The sequence below is a fragment of the Paroedura picta genome, chromosome 6 (genome assembly GCF_049243985.1).
Source record: "Paroedura picta isolate Pp20150507F chromosome 6, Ppicta_v3.0, whole genome shotgun sequence".
NCBI lineage: Eukaryota > Metazoa > Chordata > Lepidosauria > Squamata > Gekkonidae > Paroedura > Paroedura picta.
Window position 1 is genome coordinate 67,548,789 of NC_135374.1, and position 17,617 is coordinate 67,566,405.

Here is a 17,617-nt window from a genome sequence, read left to right on the forward strand (position 1 = left end):
CACAAAATAAGCCATATGTCAAATGCTAGGTTACCAAATCTGTTTTATTAGCACACACAATTTATTTTGTTTAAAAAGTGACCATTCTATCAAATCACATTTTCCCTCAGAAATTATTTCTATGGAAATTGACAGTTACATTTCAACAGTGTCTGTAAAAGAATACAGTAATTATTGTTTTCATTACCTGGCACCAAATCACCACCATGGCACACAATAGTAATGTTTCATCAGGGGCCGGGAAACCATTACTCGTTTGGTCCAAGCTTAAGTTAAAGAGGATTTTAAAAGCACTGATATTCCAAGGAGCATGCTCAGTCATTATACTTTGATTAGGGGCTAAAGGGCTAAGGAATACAACGTGCGCTAGATTGTGTGAAAGAACTCTGTGGATGGCCTCCCTCTCCCCCCAGGACCTGAAAAGGCTGCAGGCAGTTGTTATGGAACTCACCAGCAGGGGCAGCTTTCATGCAGCAGAGATCTGCAGCCTCCAAGCCTCAGAGGAAGGAGGGGGGTGGTCAGGGATGAGGGACGGAAGGCAATTGGCTGGCCGCTGGGCAGACAGGCAAGCCGGTTGTAGGAGGAGGCACTCAGGGGTGGGACAGCCACCCAGATTGGGTGTTAAGCGCTGTGTGGCACTTAAGCCATGAGATCCACTCCTCCTTCAAGGCCTTTCCAGAAATATTAAGTGGAACAGATGGTAACCCAAAGTGCATTTCACTCTATGCCCAGCGCCACACCAAAGCTGTTCTCAGCAAATGGCTATCGTTTAGGAACAGTAGCTATCGTTTAGGGATTACAATGCAGGGTCTACACAAAAGCTGTTTCTAAAGGTCAAGGGACCTTTAAGAACACAGCAAAAGGAAACATGGGGTAGAAAGGGAAGAAAAGTCAAAAGAATTCCTCTGCAAGTTGCTGTGCTGTTTATGAAGAGCTCAAGCGAGGAAGTGGGCAATTTCTGTCAATTTCCCCCAGAACTACAGCTTTCTAGACAGCATTGCACTGTATTCCTGCATTCGCTGGCAGGGGCTCATGGGAATTGTAGTTCATGGACATCTGGAGGGCCGCAGTTTCACTACCCCTGGAAAGTGTTCATGGACTCAAATCTAGCTGTTCTACTGCAGACCAACACAGCTAACATCCATGGGAGACACTTAACAACAGTTTGGCAAGGTGCTGCGAACTGCAATAGAGATCCTAAGCTCAACTTCAGAGATCTATAACCTCCAAGATTCCCGGGGCAGGCAGAATTACTCTTTCACCAACTTAATAAGTGTGAAGTGACCTGCACCAACTAAGCATCTATCCACAGTGTTTTTCAAGATGCAGCTATTTACGAAAACAATCTAACTGTAGAGAGTATTTTCTGTATTATAGTTCACTCACGGCTGCGTATGCACACCTCTGAACAAAAGGTTTATGATTAAACCTGGCAGCAGGTGCTATACAGAGTAATCTGAATGGTATGTTTTCTTGGCCAACAGGAGTGGTTTCACAGGTGCTGACTGCCAGACAGCCCATTTATTCTTTTAAGCCAGGGGTAGTCAAACTGCGGCCCTCCAGATGTCTATGGACTACAATTCTCAGGAGCCCCTGCCAGCATTCGCTGGCAGGGGCTCCTGGGAATTGTAGTCCATGGACATCTGGAGGGCTGCAGTTTGACTACCCCTGTTTTAAGCCCTTTGTGTAGCACTGCAACTTTGTGTCCACCTCGGTGACTTTCCCATTTTAGAACGAAAGGTCAACAACAGCCCAAAGCATTACAGCATACATTAGAAACTTTTACTTGTTTTTATACCATTCCTACCCTTAAGGTTAGTACATCAGGATGTTTATTTCATAAACATTTCTGACATTTTACCTAGCTTTTAACAGTAACAAGCTTTGAAAATGAACATTGATTTTAGACATATTTTCATACCAATTTCTTTTCACAGTTGCTGCATTGAGATTTACTTGCTGTCACAGCTGTGTTCTTTTATTTTAAACATTTTATGGAGTACATTTTAATTTTTGCATACTGTTTTGAAGAGTTTTTAACGTTCAGGGATAAGATAGAATTGTTATCAATAAAGTAACAATGGACAAACGTATCTGGTACACAGAATGGGACTCAAACTTAGATTTCTTGAGACCCACACCAAGTGTCTTGGGACATGCAGTTTTTCCATCCTCTGTTTTAATCTTACAACAATTTGAGGTACATTAAACTTCTGAAAAAAATATTTTGCCAAGGTCTTTAAGAAAGCCCTATCTTCGGGGGAGTTACCAGGGGTGCTAAAGGAGGTAGTAGTTCATCCCTTACTCAAGAAGCCATTTCTGTGTAAGGTGGTTGAAAGGGATTGAGTTATTACAATATTGAGGTTTAGATTTCACAGATGAAGAAATTGAAAACGGACATACACCTGGGAATCCATTTTGAAATTGTTTTGAATATTGTGAATTTGGTTTGACCATTAAATCACTTCACCATCGCCAGCTTGAGACTTTTTTCTTCTACTGTATTATGGATGACGGGTCTTCACCCATTGCAGGAATGGAATATTAGCTACTGGCTGGTAGTTCTTAAGGTCATCCAAGGACAGGAACCTTTCCTCAGGAGGGATCTTATGTAAGCAAAAACCTTCTCTTTGCACAATCTCCTCACAGAGCTTTGAATGTCCTTTATAGCATTTTAAACAAAAAATCAGACTGAAATTTCTTGAGATTGAAAAGAATTGTTAGAAGAATCACTCTTGGCTGCAGACCACAACCAAATTGTTACTTTCTGCTGACTTCATTTCATTTGCCCAATGAAGCACAAAATCCTATAATTCTGTTGCTACTTCCCATTTGCTGCATCTGAATAAGTGAGCAGTGACTCACAAAAGCTCATACACTACCACAAATCAGTTAGTCTTTAAGGTGCTACTGGACTTTTATCTGTTTTCTACTGGTACAGACAGAGTTACCTATCTTGATCTATGTTCATTTGCTATTTAATAGCCCTATGCTACTCAACATGATGTGGAAAGAAACAGAGTAAGCAGAGAAAAATAATTACTACTTGTGTCATTGCATAATTCTAATTAAAGGACTAAACAGCATTTCTGGAAGCCAACAAAAAAGGCTATTTCATTGTTATACCTATAATGAAGTGTAAACATGACAGGATAACAGCAGCTAGGTGTGTTTAAACAGATCTGTCTTAATAAAATAGAAAGAAGGCACTAGGGATCCGTTTCTAACAGCAAAAGCAGCACACAGATGAGGAAAGCAAAAGAATAGGCTGCTTATTAGTAAGTGGTGCTCAGGGGGTTGCTGGGGCAGTTATACCTTCAGTTGCTCAAGCCCTTAAAGAAACTCCTACTGCTAAACTGAAAAAAGATTTAGGTGCTGACCTGGCTCAAAGCAAAAAATAGCTCCATGTCCTTTTCTTGGGTGAGTGTGGCCAGATCTCCTTGCTCTGTTCTTCCCTAAATAACAGGAACAGACAACTGACAATTATTGTAGGGAAGGTGGTTGGATTTCATAACCATGTAGATGGCCACTCAAAGAACACCAGTTACAGATGGGCAACTTTTTCTGTATGTCCTGCAGAGCGCTGGTGGAGAAATACCAATACTAAATGCCATGAATGTAGCTAGGGCCAGCCCCGTGATTTTGGGTATCCTAAACTATGCTGTCCAGGGCACTCAATCTGCTCGTACCCATATGGTAGGGGCATGGGAAGACAGCACCTATCCACCTTCTCCCCCCGGCAGCTGGGCAGAGCTGTGCTTCTCCTGCACTCTAGCAGGAAGCTGTGTCTCACTCACAGTTTGGTGTAGTGGTTAGGAGTGCGGACTTCTAATCTGGCATGCCAGGTTCAATTCTGCGCTCCCCCACATGCAACCAGCTGGGTGACCTTGGGCTAGCCACGGCACTGATAAAACTGTTCTGACCGAGTAGTGGTATCAGGGCTCTCTCAGCCTCACCCACCCCACAGGGTGTCTGTTGTGGGGAAAGGAATGGGAAGGCGACTGTAAGCCGCTTTGAGCCTCCTTCGGGTAGGGAAAAGCGGCATATAAGAACCAACTCTTCTTCTTCTTCTTCTTCTTCTTTTCTTCTTCTTCTTCTTCTCTTCTCCTTCTCCTTCTTCTCCTCCTCCTCCTCCTTCTCCTCCTCCTCCTCCTCCTTCTTCGCCCTGCTGTGGCCAGCCAAGGCAAGGCGGGGCAACACTTCCCCTCCTCTTGCATTGTGGTAAAAAGCCAGAGCTGACTCTCCTTACTCTACTCTCAATTAGAAGAAGCATGGCACAGGTAATAATGAAATTGGTCAGACAGGCAAGAGTAAAGAGGAAGAAGGCTGGTCCTGCCCTCAGCCCACCTGCCCCAACAGAGGAAGGGAAGGAGAGAGCAGGCTCCCTGCTGGTGACCACTTTCCAGGACAGTCCCAGGGGTCAAAGCAGAGCAGTTTGGTGGCAGAGCTAGTTGGTGCTATCCACAACTGTCACTAGTTCCCTCAAGGACAGCCTACCCAAAATGTGGCTACCATTAATCTTGATTGTCAAATATTTGTATCAATGCTTTCTTCAGTAGGATGGTGCAATTGCTGTAGAAATCCATTGGCTGAGATACCCTGGGAAGAAAATTAACCACTGACCAAATTTTTAATTTGTCCTCTTAAATTCAATGAGCAGTGAATGAAAATTTCCCATTCTCTAAATACATGTCAGTCAATATAAAAATCATAGGATCATAGAGTTGGAAGGTACCTCCAGGGTCATCTAGTCCAACCCCCTGCATATTCTTGAAAGAAACACCACCATGCTTGCAACTCCAACTGCTCATCAACTATAAACAGAAAGCATTATCTAGGTAAACTGCAAGAAGAGGGACTAATGTCATCTCGCACTCCCCATCAACAAACAACAATATTAAAGCATTATAGACTCTGTGGCACAGAAGTATTGTCCAACATTACTACAGGTAGCTGTTTTTTAAAAGGCCAGAAAGAGAATCCCAATAATTTAACATAGCCTATTAATCAACATATCGTTTTGGTTAAATTCCTTGTGAAAACAATAGCTTCAAACCTTTTCCTGGCTAGATGGAAAACTTTAAGAAGCTTAATGTATTTGCCATACACCTTCAAACTTGATGCTTTGATTTTTTTTCAGTAACCTACTTTTGCGATCCACCAGTCTTTTGTTTGATGTGTATATTCATAGGAAGACTATAGACATCTCTGAGGCCAGAAGAAAAACCTAGGTGCAAGCAAATGCATACTTGCTGCTGGCTACAGCAACCCCCTATTCATCAGTGTCTGACTGATTAATATCAGGCATGGAGAATGCCAACTACTCCTGCCATTATTATTGCCCTTTAAACGTATCAGGCTAACATTAATGAATCATGCATCTGCACAACATTTATTAGATTAGTATTATGAAATTATTCCGTGTCTTGGTCTATATTCACAATATGTCTTTTCTAAAAGCATTCACATTAAACTGTTTCACATTTAACACAAGGCTATTACATACAGTCAGTTTTATTGCCACAGAGTCTTCTTTTCAATGTCAAATGGAGAGGCTGATTCAGATACTGCAAAAATTAGCTTTAGATGAGAAAAATCATAGTTACCTGATAAATCAGGTAGCATAAAGGGCACGTTTGGGTTATCCTTGGCAAATCCAAGCATGTTATTGGTTGAATCCCACAGAACGTTTTCAATTGTGCAGAAGCTCCTTTGATTTTTATATAAACCAACACAGATTAGAAATGAAAAATTACTTTTTGATTTATAAGAAGCCCCTGCACAAAGAGAACAATGTTAAATAAAACCTTTCTTCCTCTATTACACAGCAAAATCCAGCCCTGGTTTCAGAGCCAGTTTGGTGTAGTGGTTAGGAGTGTGGACTACTAATCAGGTGAGCCGGGTTCAATTCCACACTCCCCCACATGCAACTAGCTGGGTGAACTTGGGCTCGCCACAGCACTGATAAAGCTGTTCTGACCGAGCAGTGATATCAGGGCTCTCTCAGCCTCACCCACCTCACAGGGTGTGTATTGTGGGGAGAGGAAAGGGAAGGCGACTGTAAGCCGCTTTGAGACTCCTTTGGGTAGAAAAAAGCGGCATATAAGAGCCAACTCTTCTTCTTCTTCTTCAGTGGGATTTAGCCACTTAACTCTGCATTGAATCAGGCTGTGTTACTACTAATAAAGAAAACACCAGACTAAGTGCTCAAGTGTCCTGTCATGGCAGAAGGGATTGAGACTAGGGAGAAGGTGGTAAAAAGACTTAACGCTAGCAGTTTATATGTAGCTAGCAGTTTATAAACATATAAACACAGAAGACTCCCAACTAGCATTGGTATAAATTTACAACCAAAAAACCAAATAAAAAGTGCAGTAAGGGTTTGAAGGAATGTTATGAGGTGGGTTGCCTTATCTTAGAACCCATCCTGTCAATCTGAAGTGGTCACCTCAGACAGCAGATTGAGGGGGAGGGGAATTTACCTCCCTGCCTGCTACTACAACCTAGTTGCCTGCCTATCTACCTGTGATCCACCCAACTTACGCTGAGTCTTCTTTACCTCACACACTGTAGGTAGTAGTATTTTGCTTAGGTAAGGGTTAATAGTGATTCTTGCCTTTGTTCAAACACTGACAACTCCAGGGGCTACTTGCTAATGTAGAGGAGAATCTGTGGTGCTGTTTTTACTTAGAAAAGAAATTGGTAAGTGATTTGTAAATGGAAGCTTCAGCTTCATAAAATTCTACTTTAGACAAGTGAGAGAAAACTTCCCAGCTGCTCTGACAACTTATACTTTGGACCATGCTTAAGCTAAAAATACAGTTCTTTAACAAGAACAAAATATTTTCAAAATACAAAAAGTAATTCTGTACAGGAGATGTAACAGTGCCACCTGGCAATATTAACAAACCTCTAGTGGTGTCTTAGGAAAGGATTCAAATTGGTGTTTATCATTTCTACCATTTGTTAAACTAAAACTGCACTTTAGGCAACTTATGTTTAGGATGATGAGGTTTGGAAAAGATTCTTCAGTGAGATGATCCACTAATATATGCATAGTGCCACTTCCAGTTGTTTCAAATGATCACACCTCAGAGATACTCTCTATATTTCCCCACCACAGTGTACTGCCAGTTCCTAAAATTATTTTTTTTAATGAAGCTTTATCTCCAACTCACTGTTTTGTGGCAATGAGACATGTTCTGTCACACTGAAAGTATTAATAATAAAATTGTACAAAGATCTGGATACCAGATGGATAGTGTTCAGACTGAATCATTTCCCAGAAGTCCACAGCTGAAGTTTTTACAACCATAATTTTTGCATATGGGCTTCTAAAATCTCACGCCGAACTATGCATATGCGGCTGTTGAGTTTCTACACTTTGAAACTGATAATGTGTAGATATCAATGCATCTAATTAATGAACATGGGCAAATCACAGGATGTTTAAATCTAGAGATTTGAGCCATGAACAGACAAGATAGATATTTCTACACAGTTCAGGTTTATAGAAAAGTATGGAATCTTAAAACAATAACTGTTTTTAAAATAGATCAAAGAAAAACAGTCTGCAGCTTTAAGATACAAATGTACCCTATGGCTATTGCTAGTAACCACAGCAACACTGCCCATTGACACCTTGGTTTCTGACAGTAAAAGGGAGGGGGGACAGGGCAATGCCCTTTCCATGGCTATTTTGGCATTTGAGGGAGACTTACTACATCAGTCCTGGCAGTAACGACTGGGTAACTTGACAATATTTGAGTTCCATGATTCACTTAGGAACAGCTGCCCACTATTGTTCAATAACAACCACCTCAAGAAAATAAGTATGTGTAGTAGTTACGAGTTTCAGACTAGGATCTGGGAGGTTTAAGTTTGACCATGGTGCTTACTAGGAATCTTGGACCACATTCTCAACATAGCCTACTTCACATGTTCACTGTGAGGATATCATTGTTAAGAGAATGATGTAAGCTGCTTTGTCTCTGTTGTGGAGAAAGGCAGGATATGAAGTAAATAAACACAGCTGGAGATGAGGGGCAAATAAAAGGTAGGGTTGTTGGTGGGTGTGAAGGAGGCAAGAAAATGGGGAATGGTTAAGATATGGGCATTGCCAGGAAGAGGGAAAGAGAAAATAGTGTGGGAAGGAGGGTACAGGGTTAAGCAAGGTGATCCCTACCAGTCCTTGCAGATACCTCTCACTGTGCATCTGTGAGCAGACTGGTGGCAGGTACTCTAGAACTGGGTCATTGTTTTCCAAGGCAGAGACTACCAGAGGGAATGAAGGCAGAAATGTTGAACATAGCAGAGCAGATAAAGGTAGGTTGGCTGGTAGGAAAAAGAAAAGGAAGCAGGGAAATGGGGAGAGGCTACAATAGGACAGGGAGAAATGAAAAAAGGTTCCCTACTTATCAGTAAACCTTATAAAACCCAACCTAACAAGTCACCTCATCCAGGAATGGCCCACCCAGGTAGTTTAGACCAAATCAGGAGGCAGCCCTTAGCCAGCTCTCCACCTTCAACCTCCTGCTGTTTTCAGAAGTTTGCTCAATGGAAGAGGAGCCAGCATCAGAGCATGCCCTGTTTCCAGTAAGTTCTCCCTGGCCTCTTTCAACTCAAAGGGCATGGGGAAGCCTCTGCGAGCCTTCTGGAGGACTGCAGAAGGCCCAGAAATAGCTCCCTGCTAGCCCTCTCGAATCCTAGGTGCTAAGGAAATGCCTCTGTCCTGGAAATATTTACTCATGAGTAAGTGATTACCCTCATCCAGGAATGGCCCACCCTGGTAATATAGCCCCAATCAGGAGTCAGCCCTCAGCCAGAAAAGGCTTAATAAGGAATCAGTTATCTACCTCTGACTTCCTGCCAAGTTCATAAGTTTGCTTGGGTGGAAGAGAACCCAGCCTCAGAGCATGCCCTCCTGCACATACGTTTCCCTGACTTCCTGGTCTCTTTCAACTCTCAGGACATGGGGGGAGCTGTGGTAGTGCCTGCGTACCTTCTGGAGGTGGGGGGGATGCAACAGCCCCAGAAACAGCCCCTCTTCTGGCCCTCTGGGATCCATGGTGCCCAAGAAAACCCAGGGTGCCCCTGGGAAAGTTTACTCAGCTTTGAGGTTTGCAACTTGCAATCTGAAAAGAGAGCAATGCATTGGGGTAGCCATCACAGGCAATTGCAGCAGGGAAAATAATGCTGATCAGGGTGAGATTGGGAAGATGTAGACTTTCCCATTCCATACGGAGGCCACCTTGGTCTTGCTGCAATCTTCCCAAGACAATCACAACAAAGCAGATTGGCATGAGCAGAGACCAATGGCATGGAAGATGGGGAAACTATAGAGAGGGCACAGAAATACCATGAGGCCATAGGGATATGTGGAGAAGGGAGACACTGTTTCCCAGTAGCAGCTTCTCAGGAGAATAGTTGTTTTTTATACCCAGCTTTTCACTGCCTAAAGTTGTCACAGAGTGGCTTATGATTGCCTTCCCTTCCTCTCCCCACAACAGACACCCTGTGAGATAAGTGAGGCTGAGGGAAACTGGTCTGTGAGAACAATGGAACATTCTTGTCTGCTGTGTTTTCTCTCTCTGGGTGTCTGTGTGTAGTGCCACACAGCCCCTGCCGCCTTCCCAAACAGCCCTTTTATCCAGGGAACTGATCTCTGCAATCTGGGGTTTTCATTCTGGGGGTTCTCCAGGTTCCATCTGGAAGCTGGCATTCCTGAATAGTGGTAGGGATGCCAGCCTCCAGATGGAACCTGGAGATCCCACTTCTGGGGTTTCCTGAAGCCTGACCTTGGGTGATTATGGGCTACTTACAGTTTTCTTAGAACTATCTCAGCCCCACCTACCTCACAGGGTGTCTGTTGTGGGGAGCGGGGCATGCTCTGAGGCCTACTCCTCTTCCACCCAGTAAACATCTGAAACTGGCAGGAAGTTGGAGGTGGAGAGCTGATCCCTTGTTAAGCCCTTCCTGGCTGAGGGCTACATCATGATTGGGGCTAAACTACCAGGGAAGGGCATTCCTGGATGATGACCATCACTTACTCATGAATAAACGTTTCTGAAACTTCTGAAAAGTCCGAAGTGGAGAGCTGATCCCTTATTAAGTTTCCTGGCTGAGGGCTGCCTCCTGATTGAGTCTAAACTACCTGGGTGGACCATTCTTTGATGAGGGCCAATCAGGTAGTGGGTGACTTATCAGTTTGGGTTTTATAAGATTTACTGATGATAATCCTAGCAGTCACTGTTATTATCGTCACCATATCACAAAGATGGATGGAGGCAATATTTGTACTGGGGGCCACCACCACCATGCTATTTGTACTGGGGGCCACCACCACCACCCTAAATAGTTGATTTCTTTAATGTACTGTCAGAAAAATTCCTCTATCCTTAATGGACAGACTTTCTCAAAGCACCTGTAGCTCACAGACATAGTCTTCTTCTGTCATTCATAGTCCTGTCTGGCAATCAAGGTTTAAATATCTAATCAGTCTACATGTTTTATCTGCATTTTAGCCTTTGTAATTATGCACCCACTCAAAGACAGTAGTCAGCCTGCATATTATGAACTGGTGACAGCCTTATTACAAGTATAAAGCTATAGTGCGTTTGGTTTCTCTTTTTCAAAAAATAACACAAGTAGGTGGGCGTTTAAGCACAGGAGAAGGGGAACATGTACACATTAAGAGGTAGAAAAACAGAAAAGCTCACAAGATGATAACTGCCACTAAGTGATCCTGCTGATACTTTTCAAAAGGCAGATGCGTCTTAATACTAAATGGTATAAATGGGAGTGCTCAACCTCACAGCATGAAGATTGGTGGGGGAGGGGGGAGTTGTGAATGACATGCTAACTATGTGTGCATGTGGTCAGTTAATTCTGACTTAGCAGTGGAATAAGCTGCCTGGGGAGTTGGTGACTTTCTCCTCACTCTTAGTCTTTATGCAGCGGCCGGGCAGATACTTATCATGGATGCTGATCCTGCACTGAGCAGTGGGTTGGACTAGATGGCCTATATGGACCCTTCCAACACTTAGATTTTATGATGGCAATCCTAAGGACCTCCAAAACATCCTGTCTTTAGCAGCCTTGCTCCGGTTTTCAAACTGAGGGTCATGGCATCTTTGATTGAGTCAGTCCATGTTGGGTCTTTGTTGGGTCTTGCTCTTTTCCTGCTGCCTTTAACTTTTCCTAGCATTGTCTTTTCCAGCGACTCTTGTCATCTCATAATGTGACCAAAGTATGAGGGTAACAGTTTGATCATTTTAGCCTTTAGGGAGAGTGCAGGCTTGATTTGATCTAGAAACCATTTATTTGTCTTTTAGGCAGTTGGTGGTATCCATAAAATTCAAATAATCAACTTTCTTCCTGTCAGCTTTTTTCACTGTTCAACAGCACACCCATACATAGTAATGCATAATACTATAATATGAATTGTTTCATCTTGTATGCTAATGGATGTACTGTAAGTTCCAATGTGTTCACTTTTTAAAAGGAAAAGCAGCTTCAGAAGCAGGGAAATTAGAGTGACAAAGTTGTTGGGGGGGGGGCAGAATACTTAATTCTTCCAATGACACTGTTCCCCTGAATCCTGCTTATACAAGACTTGAGTTTGCCCAAAGATTTAAGAGCCTTATCTCCTCCCTTTTCAGGGATCATGACTCATGCTCTCTGCTTGCATCACTCTTTATACTACAGTCTTCAAATTTCTTACATAGAATTATCTTGAACAAACAAGCCTATCAGATTGGAATGTTTCTACAGAAATCTATTTCCAGCCAATGCTTTTCATATATCTATTTTCCCCTTCTCTGCCCACCTATGCTTGGGTCACCAGGCTACTGCTACATGCACTGGAGTGTAATGCATCATGCAAACCTCAGTCTTTGCTGTTTATCCAAGACAAGAGTGCCGATGCTAAAGTAGCAATGTAGGTGACTGTTCACCTCTAAATCAGGGGTGTCAAACATACAGCCCACAAGCAACTGGTGCAAGGGAAGGAAGGTAGGAGGCTGCTCAGGCGGGGCAACTGGGCAAACTTCATAAACCTTACCCTAGATATGCTGTACACATAATGCCAGAATTAGATTCACTGTCTCCAAGTACAACGCCTTGCTTACACAAGTTCTGAATTTGTCTAGGTGTGTGTAGTCAAAGCTGACAAGAAACTAAAAGGAAATAACTAGGAGGCATTGCTAAGGGACTGAGGTAAAATAGTGTGGGGGAACTGACAGTGAAAGCAGAGAAAGAAGAGGTGTGGTGGGGTTTTTTGTTCCGGCCTCCTCCAACTGCAGCTCCGGGAAGACCGTTTATGCACTGGAGGTTTCATGCCAGGCTGCAGGCTGAAGTTTTAGTCATGGCAGGTTGCCCCACCTCTTCTTGTACCCACATGGGGGAGCATTTGGCCTGGTGCATCTCATCCGCCCCCGATCTGTGCTCCTGCATGGGAGATGGGGCAGTGAAGTTCTCAGTGCATAAACGGTCGAAGACTGGCAAAGCTGCCACAGGGGAGGTGAAGCAGAGTAGCACCAACCAACTTTGCGTTTTCTCAAATGATGACCATGAAGGGGGTTGGTGAGAGTGGGCGTGCAAAGTGATCTCCCCTCCCATACACAGCCCATGAGGGGAAGGAGGTTATCAGGGGGGGGGGGATAAAAAGCACCCCCTAGAGGTTTCAGAAACAGCCTCTCCATCAGGCCATCCCCATAGCTTCATCACTTCTGTGGAAAACATAGGAGAAACAAGAACTGGGGAACTAGGGATGGAGTGGGAGAGTCAGATTCAGACACCTCATGAGACAGGTCCCTGTCATCTGGGTCATCCAGGACCAGTCACTCAGCCTGGCCTACCACAAAAGGTTGTTGTTATTGTTGGGCCTGGGGTAGTGGGGGGGGGAGTTCAGTGTGCCTCCTTGAGATCCTCAGAGGTCAGATGAGGGAAGAAAGGAAATAAAGTGTTGAAATGGATTGTGGCCACACTCGTTTCCTGAGGCTGGGCACATGAGGGGTAGTGGTGCTGAAAAACTACCTTTTTTACCTGCACGGAAAATGACATCTCCTAAAAGTGTTATATATACAATAAGTAACTAATCTGTATAGTAATGTAAGATACCCTCCCCTTTTATGGTATCCCTTGGAAGAAAACCCAGTCTTGATTGTCTAACTTCCTGATTCCCTTGTTGACTATACTGTTAAGTTGCAAAACTCCCAAATGTATTAACAACCTGTCGGTACTATCTAACCTGTGGATTCTCTAAAAGTAGTTACAGCAATTTGTATTTCCCCCCCCCCCAAAAAAAATATACAATAAAGTTAAGACAACAGGTTTGGGTTAGATTCTGCTCCTTCTGTGTTCTTCCTCTTTCTTGGATACTCAACAATTTTAATTCCTTGGCAAACTTCATAAACCTTACCCCAGTTATACTGTACACACAATGCCAGAAATAGATTCACCATCTCCAAGCAAAACTCAGTTAGAGCTACGCCTTGCTTACACAAGTCCTGAATTTGTCCAGGAAGCACCACCTAAAAAAGGTTATCTTCATTCTTTTGAGACACAGTGACTCATACTTTCTGCTCACATCTCAGACTGTAGCTCTCTTCAAGCTCAGCTTTCTTGGTTCAGGAGAATTCAAACAAACTGGAATGGACACTGCTGCAAGAGCCAGCTTGGTATAGTAGTTAAGAGTGCAGACTTCTAATCTGGTGAGCCAGGTTTGATTCTGCGCTCCCCCACATGCAGCCAGCTGGGTGACCTTGGGCTCACCACAGTACTAATAAAGCTGTTCTGACCAAGCAGTAATATCAGGGCTCTCTCAGCCTCACCCACCTCACAAGGTATCTATTGTAGGGAGAGGAAATGGAAGGCGATTTTAAGCCACTTTGAGACTCATTCTGGTAGAGAAAAGCAGCATGTAAGAACCAACTTTTCTTCTTCTATATTTTAAAATAAATGCTCTCTAAGAATACACTCTTTTTACCAAATAATACAGCCTTTTAAGAGCCTCTTGTGGCGCAGAGTGGTAAGGCAGCAGACATGCAGTCTGAAAGCTCTGCCCATGAGGCTGGGAGTTCAATCCCAGCAGCTCGCTCAAGGTTGACTCAGCCTTCCATCCTTCCAAGGTTGGTAAAATGAGTACCCAGCTTGCTGGGGGGTAAACGGTAATGACTGGGGAAGGCACTGGCAAATCACCCCGTATTGAGTCTGCCATGAAAACGCTAGAGAGCGCCACCCCAAGGGTCAGACATGACCCAGTGTTTGCACTTTACAGCCTTTTAACCAAAACTGAAAGGGAAACAATTGTACATATGAGAGCTGCTCACATTTGCTTGAAGATGTACAGGTTTAAAAGTTTGGTAACTATTACTTTAGTGTTTACCGCAATAGAGGCAATTTCATTTTTATATAGCGATCCTATACCATGTTACTGTGCTAGAAGATAAAAGTGTTCTTGGTTAAGCAGGTCTATTGACTCAAATGCAGCCTGGAAGCAGCCAGATGTAAAGTTCCTATTGCTACAGCTGGTTTTAAGTATCAAATCACACCACGTAGAATGGAATTATTTTTCATATATGTCATTTTCCAACATTCCATCACTGGCTCTAAATCAGCCCCTTTTCTGGACCAAGAAACAAAAACCAGAATGGGGCTACATGGATGAAAGTAAAGTTTCATTTCTGCACTGGGCAGAGCCTCTACACAAGTCTGCATTAGATCTGTGTATGCAGAATGCACAAAGATGCGCCATGCCCTCACTCCACATCCCAGTAGACCTTACAATATACAACCGCCTTCTATGCCTTCTTCTGTGTACCATCTTTGGAAGAACATCTGTTCAGAATGCTATCATTTGTGGATGCAAAACTGGCAACCATCATGAGCCAGGTATCAAATTTTATAGAAGTCCCCTCCCTTTCCCACCCCTGCCTCTCCCCCTCCCATGCAGCAGAACCCCTTCTGTCCAGCAGATAGCAAAGATCTCTCTCTTCTATCTGGTTTCGGTAAAAGCTGCCTATTGACTTTGGCTTCTACTGTTTGACTTATAAATTTTATTTTTACATCTTGATCTGCTGAATTTTTATATGTGCTTATAGACTGTGCTTTGTGTTATGTTGTACAACATTTTGAACATATGAGACCTAAAATTTGGTTCATAAATATTGCTGAATAATTACAGAAATAGTTAAATATCTAGGAATATCTTTTATCCAGGCAGTCAAGATCTCTGAACATAAGTGTTAATGCCCGAGAACAGAAAGAATGAGTGTGAGATAACTTACAAGAATGCATAGCAATTGCTTAATACAGGTTAGCCCCCCGTGCTTTGGTCTACAATCCTAGGTACCATTCTTTGAGATGACCTGAACACTGTGGATCACTTCAAGGAAGCAAGCATAGAATCGGGCCAGATTTCTTACAACTAATTGTTTTATCATTTTTACATTTTCAAGACTTTATTCTGATCTAGGAATGCCCAACTACAGGAAGTTAGGGCTAGATCTAAAGAACCATGCAGTTAGTTGTTCTGACATAACAAATCTGAGTATAGTGCAGTATTTCAATCAACACAGAATAAACATATCAGTGTACGATGATAGATGCTTTGAATCCAGTGGCACTTTAAGACCAACAAAATTTTATTCAAGGTATAAGCTTTCATCTGCATGCACACTTCTTCAGATACAATTAAACATAATTTCCTCAACCAGTATATACAAGTGGTGTATGTTTGTGGGTAATTGCCAGGAAGGGTGATCTGCATGTATAAGAAACTGAGTGATTATAGCTGAGACTGGAGTAAGGCAGTTAAGATCTATGAATGGCAGTAAATTAGCCTACAGATACAAATAAATGGCAGCAGATTAGTTTACAGATCTGTTGAGAGGGTGGGGATGATGTATGAGTCCAGTGGCACCCCCCCCCCCATACCAACATAGACTGAGAAACTTAGCATGTGTAGATACCTACTCCTTCAGTTACACTGAAACAGATTTCTTTGAATGTTACATAGTGGGGGGGGAGGTGTTCAATTGCCAGGAAGGGATAATTACAATCAAGACCCATAAGTCATCAAGCAATAAAAACAGCTAAGATTGGAACAGACGTGAGAACTGAGTTTGAGTTCAGTGGCTCTTTTAAGATGAACTACACCATCTCAGTCTAATTAACTTGCTCACCTTCTAACACTGTATATGCCAACAATGCACTTCCACTCTCTAGTAGCTCAAATAGGTTAAATTGAATGCCAAAAGATAAAACAGACACAAATCTGACACAATTAATCACAAAGCTAAACCACACCCTCAATGGGGGCCTCGAAGCAGCTGTTTTATTGCAAAGGAATTTTAGAAACAGATTGGAATGGAAGGTTACTGAATTACCAGTTATTACAACATTCAGGACTTAACAGAGACATCAGCTTCTTATCCCACTCAATTCTCACTTACACCCAAAAACTAAACCTTATGGGCCTGTGATTTTCAGTAAATTGTTTGAAAAGCCAACAGACAAGTTATGATGCTGCAAAACCAAAGAGAATCGCCCTCCCCCCCACCACCCCATCGATCAATTTACATGAGATGGGTCAAATCATTCCTGATTTCTGGAAATACAGAAATCAGAAATACCTCTTCAGGTAACTTCCTTGTTTCCTTCTGAAAAGACGCCTAATACGTCTGGGCTCCCAGTTTTGACAGCATTTTCCAGACCACAAGGTGAACTCCGCTTTCGGGAAAGAGAGTGGGGGGGAACAACACAGCTTATCCCATCCTTCACAGGATTCGCCTTCGGAAACCCACTCCACGCTGCATCCCCCCCCCCCCGGGTCTACGAAGAGCTCCGCCGATCCGGTGCCAAGCGCGCTGCCGCTTTGTCGAAGCGGAGGGGAGAGGTAACAGAAGCGCCCCGCGTCCGCAAAGCCCGTCCACAAAGAGGCGAGAGGCTGCTTCGCCCCGAAGCAGCTGCCCGCAGCCAACTCCTGCGCCCTCAGTGAGCACAGCAGACGGAGTCGGGGCTTGCAAAGGCTAGTGCCCCGCCACGCTTCGCAAGAAGCGGACCCCCCTTCCATCCCCGGCTTACCCCAAGGTAAAGTCCTCGGCTTGCCCTTCGCTCTGCCGCTGCTGCAGCTGCTACCCACACTTTGCGGGTCCCGAGCTGGGCTGCTGCGGCTTTCCCTCCTGCTACTGCACGAAGAGCATCCCGGCCGGCCGCCGTCTACGCGCAGCTGGGCCAGAAGCCACCATCCAGCTCGAGCGCGACCACCAACGCGCTTCGGTGCGCAGCAACCTACAGGAGTGCAGCAGCTCCCTGTTCTGGCGCCGAACCTCTCACCTTCTTTCCAGCCGATACAGTTGACTGTCATCCCCCACCGCCGCCTGCTGGCCCGGCTGAGAAGCGCTACAGGATCCGGCGACCAACCCTCCCCTCCCCTCCCCTCCCCTCCCTTTGAGATGCCTCCTTATTAAGCAAGGAGATTTGCACTATATCCATAGAGTGAACTTATTAACTGTTATGGACAGTAAATGGCTAACTCACTCTGAGAACCCTGAGTGACAGAGGATTCAAATGGAATTCTGCAGTTAACAATAGCACTTAAGAATGACAGCTGGAA

The 17,617-nt window shown here is 43.8% G+C and overlaps 1 protein-coding gene across 4 annotated transcripts in view; it reads right to left on the reverse strand.

Annotated features, from left to right (window-relative positions):
* Positions 1 to 17,343, reverse strand: part of SYTL5 (synaptotagmin like 5) — a 107,923-nt gene extending 90,580 nt beyond the window's left edge. For all 4 annotated transcript variants that reach the window (XM_077342919.1, XM_077342918.1, XM_077342920.1 and 1 more), the window contains exon 1: positions 17,086 to 17,343. The gene's annotated coding sequence lies outside the window, so the exon portion shown is untranslated. The remainder of the gene's footprint in view (positions 1 to 17,085) is intronic.
* Between the last annotated feature and the right edge of the window lie 274 nt (positions 17,344 to 17,617).